Source organism: Budorcas taxicolor, chromosome 21 (assembly GCF_023091745.1).
Source record: "Budorcas taxicolor isolate Tak-1 chromosome 21, Takin1.1, whole genome shotgun sequence".
In the NCBI taxonomy this organism is placed as follows: Eukaryota; Metazoa; Chordata; class Mammalia; order Artiodactyla; family Bovidae; genus Budorcas; species Budorcas taxicolor.
The window spans coordinates 8,645,461-8,653,353 of record NC_068930.1 but is presented as its reverse complement, the minus strand read 5'-3'; the positions used below and the strand labels follow the sequence as shown (position 1 = coordinate 8,653,353).

Below are 7,893 nucleotides of genomic sequence, written 5' to 3'. Positions count from 1 at the left end.
CCTACCAGGCTCCTCCATCCATGGGATTTTCCAGGCAACAGTACTGGAGTGGGGAGCCATTGCCTTCTCCACATATACACACTACTATATATAAAATATTGTGGCTTGGCCAAAAAGTTCATTCATTCAGGTTTGTAATATTGTACAAAAACCTGAACAAACATTTTGGCCAACCCAGTAAAGTGAAAGTGAAAGTTGTTCAGTCGTGTCCAGCTCTTTGCGACCCCCTGGACTGTAGCCTACCAGGCTCCTCTGTCCATGGAATTCTGCAGGACAGGATACTGGAGTGTGTAGCCGTTCCCTTCTCCAGGGGGTCTTCCCAACCCAGGGATAGAATCCAGGTCTCCCGCGTTGCAGGTGGATTCTTTACCATCTGAACAACCAGGGAAGCCCAAATAGATAACTACCATATAGCATAGGAAACTCTACTCAATACTCTGTAATGACCTATATGCGAAAAACATCCAAAAAAGAGTGGATATATAAAACTGATTCACTTTGCTGTATAGCAGAAACTAAAATCAGCTCTACCCCAATACAAATTTTTTAAAAAACTGAAAATAAGATTACAGAGAATTTATAACAAATATAAATATTATATCAATAAAATAAAAGGAATTAACATGAAATAAAAGTCTTCTGGAAAAGATGGAGTAAATGCACTTCTCCCTGTTCTTCCCACTGAGCACAGTTATAACCTCTAGATACTATACATCAAATAAGCACAAGAAGACACTGAGAGGTGGAGAAAAGCAGTCAGGCTGGCTGGGACCGCAGGACCAAAGAGCAACACAGAGGCAGGTTCCTCAGGGTTCCTTTCTGCCTCCTGTATCCAACAGTGGGAGCTGGAGAAGCCAGCAATCCAGAAATAACGACAACACAGACAGCCCTCCCTAAAGCCTGCTCTGTCTAGAACATGACGTCTAGGTGATAACTCCCCTACTCCAGTCAAGCACTGTGGCAAAAACAAGGGCTTCACCCTACTCCTGTAGCCAAAATATAAGAGGGGCCTAGATGCTCACAAGTTGTGACAAGACACACCCCCACCCGCAGTGGGTTGGTGGTGTCAGAGATGCTGGAGTGGGGAGCTGAGACTTTTATAGCCTCCCAACAACAGTGAGTCCTTATCCCACTCTGCAGTGTCAGTGGGAGTATGGAAGCGCCAGGGTGGTGTTTGTGTCAGCAAACATCTAGTGGGGACCCTGAGCTCTTACAGTAATGGGGCACCTTCTGTCCCTGGGTGTCAGCACAGGCAAAGTAGGGTGGCTGGACTTCCACCTCCAGCAAGCAGTAAGTAGACACTGATAAGACAGAAGACCTGAATAAAAGCTAGTGTCTCATAACACAGTACTCACAGTGTTCAGGATTCAGTTGAAAATCATTGTCAGAAAATCTCAACTTGAATGAGAAAATACAATCGACAAACACCAATTTTGAGAAGATTCAGAAGTTGGAATTATGTGACAAGGAAATTTAAGAAACTAATTTGGAAGAAGATTTACAATACGTAGGGGAAAACGTATAGTACGTCCTCTGTACTCTGTACCCCTAATCCCACAAAGGTAGCATTTTGCGTGACTATAATATCAGATCCATGATACTGACATTAGTACAACCCACAGAATTTATTAAGGTGTTGCCAGTTGTATAAACAGCCATGTGCATGCGTGTGTGTGTGTGTGTGTAGTTCTATGAAATTTGTCATATAGGAGCTTTGTGCATCTAGCATCTTGAGATCCAGAACTGCTCCGTCACCGCAAGGCTCCCTTGGGCTACGCTTTTGGAGCCACCCCTCCCTCAAATCCTAACTCCTAGAAACCACCCACTTGTTTCTCACGTCTATAATCACATGAGTTTAAGAGACCTGGGTTGGATCCCTTGGGTTGGGAAGAGCCCCTGGAGAAGGGAAAGGCTACCCACTCCAGTATTCTGGCCTGGAGATTCCTGGAGATTCCATGGACTGTATTGTCCAGGGGTCGCAAAGAGTCAGACACAACTAAGCGACTTATACTTTCAAGAATATTATAGAAATGGAATCATTCAGTATGTAACTTTTGGAGATTGGTTTTTCTCACTCAGCATAATTTCCTTAAGATCTATCCTGGTTGTTGTGTGTAATTTATTCCTTTTTATTACTGAATAGAATTCCATGATACAGATGTACAAATTTGTTTAACCATTCATCCATTGAAGAACTGAATTGTTTCCAGTTGGAGTTATTTTTTTTTTCTTTAAAATATTTTTTATTAAACATCTTTATAGAGCAGCATCCAAACTCCAGATCCAGTGGCCAAGGAGACCTATTTTGCTGTGGGTACCAGCTGGGGCATGCAGGCGGCTCAGGCTTCCCACTCTTCTGTTTAGAGATGAGGGTGGCAGGCAGTGTTTCACCTTTGGCTTCCACAAAGGTGGAAGAGGCTTCTGAGGGCCAGTCTTACCAGTTGGGTCCCAAGGCAGCACGCTCTTTCCCTTGACGCCCAGCACACCCTGTCTGAACAGCACAGGGTGCACGGCAGGCCCAACATAGTAGCTAAGAGGTCCCCACTGTGGCTCATGAGGCCATCTGCATGGACTTAGCCATGCATGGATTCAGCCCTCTGTCCTCAGAGTTTCCCAGACACTACCGCCTCGCAGCCTTTGGCCCCACTCTCCAGGAAGAACTGCAGCGTACCACAGCAGGCCCGCCGCACAGGAGGGTGGAGGACCGACCAGTCTGTAACACAGAGACTCTGCCTGGACAATGGCACACGGACCTCCTGTGGCTACCTTTTCAGCATAAAGCTCTACACACTGCCATCAGGGAAGCCAAATCTCTTCTGAACCACAGCAGTCAATTCCCAGAATCCACCGGCCCTTCTCACCAAGAACATTCTGTGTCCTGGTGGCCAAGATAATGATTTCTGTCCTGGTTGGAATAACATGGACATCACCTCAGCCAGCTCCTCAGTGAAAAACTCATTCAGTTCAGCTTTGAAGATGCCATCAGTGACGAACTTCCTCTTCTTAGCCCCAGTTGGAGTTATATTGATAAATCTACTGTGCACACTTATATATACATTTTTGTGTGAATTGAAGCTTCGATTTCTCAGGGATAAATTCTCAAGTGCAGTTTGTGATTCATATGGTAGTTACCTCTTCAGTTTGTTTTTTGTTTTTTAATTGCTAAACTGTTTTCCAGAATGGATGGTTATTTTACATTCCTATAAGCAATAAATGAGTGATGAAGTCTCTCTGCCTCTTCACTAACATTTGGTGTTATCAATATTTTTTATTTTAATTATTTTGGAAGGTGTGTAGTAATATCTCATTGTGGTTTGCATTTGTAAATTCAAATGACGACTGATATTGAACATCTTTTCCCGTGCTTATTTTCCATCTATATATCTTCATGAATAGAAATATCTGTACATAGCTTTTCCCCATTTTCTAATTCAATTGTTTTCTTGATATTGAATTTTGAGAGTTCTTTGTATATTCTGCATACAAGTCCCTTGTCAAATATATGATTTGCAAAACTTTTTCTTAGTCTGTGGATATGCTTGCCTTTTCATCCTCTTAACAAAGTCTTTTACAGAGAAAATATTTTAATTTTGATAAGATAAATTTATCAATATTTTTCTCTTATGGATCATACTTTTGAGCTTCCCTGGTAGCTCAGAGGTTAAAGCGTCTGCCTGCAATGCAGGAGACCTGGGTTCTTGGTGTCAAGTGTAAGAATTCCTTGTCTGAGCACAAGAACCTCAAGACTTTCTCCCATTTTTTTTTCCTCTAACAGTTTTTATTTTACACTTTTAAGTCTGTGATTCATATAGACATGATATTTGGGTTGAGGCTCATGTAATGTCTCGTTTCTCTAGCACATTTTCTTGAAAATGCTATCTTTCCTTGTTTGAATGGCTTTTCACCTTTGTCAAAATAAGTTGGACATTTGTGTAGATGAATTTCTGGGATCCCTCTTCGGTTCTGTTAATCTATGTGTCTATCCCCTGCCAGGCTTCCCTGGTGGCTCAGTTGGTAAAAAATCCACCTGCAATGCAGAGACCCAGGTTCAACCCCTGGGTCATGAACATCATCTGGAGAAGAGAATGAGAGAGCTATTTCTTAGGTAGGTGGGTAAGGAGTCTGGTGCTCTTGAGGAGGAGTAAAGGACAAACATTTCTTTTCTATTCTTCTCAGTCGAACTTTCCTGGTGTCTCAGACAGTAAAGCGTCTGTCTACAATGCAGGAGACCTGGGTTCGATCCCTGGGTCGGGAAGATTCCCTGGAGAAGGAAATGGCAACCCACTCCAGTACTCTTGCCTAGAAAATCCTATGGATGGAGGAGCCTGGTGCAGGCTACCGTCCATGGGGTTGCAAAGAGTCAGACACTACTGAGTGACTTCACTTACACTCTTACCTCTTCTTAGTCAAGACTTTTTTTCTTAAACTCTGAGTTGTTAGGGCAACAATCTATTTCTTCTAAGACTAACTTTCTTTAAGCCCAGAGCTAATGATTACACAATAAAACAACTCATCTTACTGAGGGGTATGTTTTTCCTTAAACTCTGTACAAACAGTTATATAACAACAATGTATCTTGCTCAAGGACATGTTTCTCCTTCTTAAGAACCTTCTGACTAATCCTGTTATCTTAAGATGCATGTTGTGGGACTGGGTCTGGTAAGACCTTTCTGTTGTTAGTAACCAACTGAAAAAGTATATAAAAAACCTTGATAAGACAGACCAGTGGGGCACTCTCTGCCCCTTCTGATGTCTGTGTCTCTCTCTATCCCTTTTTCACTGTGATAAAACTTTTGCCAGATGAAGCTCTAAATGCCTAAAGCCTTGTCTCTGGTCCCAAAGCTAATTTCTCTTCTTCAGAGGTCACAAATCCCACACTGCTCACTGAAAGCTATCAGGAATGGCTCCCCACTCCAGTATTCTTGCCTGGATAATTCAAAGGACAGAAGAGCTTGGTGGGCTATAGTCTATGAGGTCACAAACAGTTAGACATGACTGAGCAACTGAGCACACACACACATACACACAGACATCCCTCTACCAATACCACTCTGTCCTGGTTACTGTAAAGCTACATAGTAAGCTTTCAGCTCAGTTCAGCTCATTTCAGTCGCTCAGTCGTGTCTGACTTTGTGACCCCATGAATCACAGCACGCCAGGCCTTCCTGTCCATCACCATCTTCCAGAGTTCACTCAAACTTATGTCCATCGAGTCGGTGATGCCATCCAGCCATCTCATCCTCTGTCGTCCCCTTCTCCTCCTGCCCCCAATCCCTCCCAGCATCAAAGTCTTTTCCAATGAGTCAGCTCTTCACATGAGGTGTCCAAAGTACTGGAATTTCAGCTTTAGCATCATTTCTTCCAAAGAACACCCAGGACCGATCTCCTTTAGAATGGACTGGTTGGATCTCCTTGCAGTCCAAGGGACTCTCAAGAGTCTTCTCCAACACCACAGTTCAAAAGCATCAATTCTTTGGTGCTCAGCTTTCTTCACAGTCCAACTCTCACATCCATACATGACCATAGCCTCGACTAGACGGACCTTTGTTGGCAAAGTAATGTCTCTGCTTTTCATTATGCTATCTAGGTTGATCATAACTTTTCTTCCAAGGAGTAAGCGTCTTTTAATTTCATGGCTGCAGTCACCATCTGCAGTGATTTTGGAGCCCCAAAAAATAAAATAAAAAGTCTGACACTGTTTCCATGGTTTCCCCGTCTATTTCCCATGAAGTGATGGGACCAGATGCCATGATCTTCATTTTCTGAATGTTGAGCTTTAAGCCAACTTTTTCACTCTCCTCTTTCACTTTCATCAAGAGGCTTTTTAGTTCCTCTTCACTTTCTGACATAAGGGTGGTGTCATCTGCATATCTGAGGTGATTGATATTTCTTCCAGCAATCTTGATTCTAGCATTTCTCATGGTGTACTCTGCATATAAGTTATATAAGCAGGATGACAATATACAGCCTTGACATACTCCTTTTCCTATTTTTAGTATCAGGTAAAGTTTTTCCTCCCACTTTATTCTTTTCAAGGTTGTTTTACCTACTCTACTGCCATACCTTCCCATATAGATTTTACAAAAAGCTTGTTGATGTCCACAAAAACAAATAAAATTCAGTGGTGGTTTGATAGAAACTTTATTAAAACTAGAGATCAGTTTGCAGAGAATCAACATCTTTACTAAGTTGAGTCTTCCAATCCATGAACATAGGACTTATCTTCTATTTTTTAAGTCTTTCTCTATTTCTTTCTTTGGAATTTTGCAAATTTCAGTATACAGACCCTGAATGTGTTACACTTATAGCTAAGTTTTTCATTTTATTGGAAAATTGGAAATGGCATCATGGTTTAAATTGGTTTCTACATGTTCATTTTTAATAAGTAGAATTTCAGTTAATTCTTTGTATGATGATTTTATGTCCTCTGACATGATGAATTCATATGTGGTAAAATTTTGTGAGGATTTTATAGATTCATTTTTTACATAGATAATGTTATCAGAAAATAAGGAGTTTTTTCCTTCCTTTTTAATCTGTGAGCCTTTTGTTTCTTTTTACTGTCTTATTACAGCAGTTAGGACCTCCAATGCCATGTTGCCAGGTGGTCAGAATAACAGTGCTAAGAGGAGACATCCTTGCCTCGATCAGTTTTAGGGGCAAAGGATTGTCTTTCCTTTAACTATGATGTTAGGTTACTTTGTAGGTGCTCTTCATTAAGTTTAAGGATTTCCCTCTATTACTAGATTGATGAGTTTTTATAATGTCTTTGATAGATTTTGTCCAATGCTCTTCCTGCATTGATTGATAAATCATATATATTTTTTCTTAACTTGTTCATATGGTTGCTGCTGCTGCTGCTGCTGCTGCTGCTGCTAAGTCGCTTCAGTCATGTCCAACTCTGTGCGACCCCATAGACAGCAGCCCACCAGGCTCCTGTCCCTGGGATTCTCCAGGCAAGAATACTGGAGTGGGTTGCCATTTCCTTCTCCAATGCATGAAAGTGAAAAGTGAAAATAAAGTCACTCAGTCATGCCCAACTGTTAGCGACCCCATGGACTGCAGCCTACCAGGCTCCTCCGTCCATGGGCTTTTCCAGGCAAGAGTACTGGAGTGGGGTGTCATTGCTTAGGGTAATTGATTTTCAAACATTGATCCAGTCTCACATAGTAGGAATAATCACATGTGGTAATGGTATGTAATTAAAAAAACACACAATGCTGGGTTCAATTTGTTAGCATTCTATTGAGGAATTTTGCAACAAAGTCATGGGAGATTTTGATAGATGATTGTATTTTCTTGTACTGTATTTGTGGTAATTTTTGAGGCAATTCTGGTTTCAGAAATGTTTTCGCCTTCTTTTCTTGCTGGAAGAGATTGTGTTAAATTGGTGTTAACTTTTAAACATGTTTGGTAATTCTTACAATTTAAACTGTATGGGATAGCATATTTCCTTTTGGGGGGCTTTCTAATTAGAAACTCTTATTTCTTTTATAGGTACAGTGCTACTCAAGTTATCTACTTTACCTTTGCTAAGTAGTAGTAGTAGGTTGGAGAAGGCAATGGCAACCTACTCCAGTACTCTTGCCTGGAAAATACCATGGACGGAGGAGCCTGGTAGGCTGCAGTCCATGGGTCACGAAGAGTTGGACAGGACTGAGCGACTTCACTTTCACTTTTCACTTTCATGCATTGGAGAAGGAAATGGCAACCCATTCCAATGTTCTTGCCTGGAGAATCCCAGGGGTAGGGGAGCCTGGTGAGCTGCTGTCTATGGGGTCGCACAGAGTCGGACATGACTGAAGCAACTTAGCAGCAGCAGTAGGTTGCAATTTTCAAGGAACTGGCCCATTTCTTCTGAGTTATTGAATGAAATTAAGTTGTTTATAGTAT

General features: G+C 41.7%; 1 pseudogene; it reads right to left on the bottom strand.

The window, feature by feature from the left end:
• Nucleotides 1-1,179: 1,179 nt before the first annotated feature.
• On the bottom strand, nt 1,180-6,596 carry LOC128066968 (40S ribosomal protein S3-like; annotated as a pseudogene).
• Between the last annotated feature and the right edge of the window lie 1,297 nt (nt 6,597-7,893).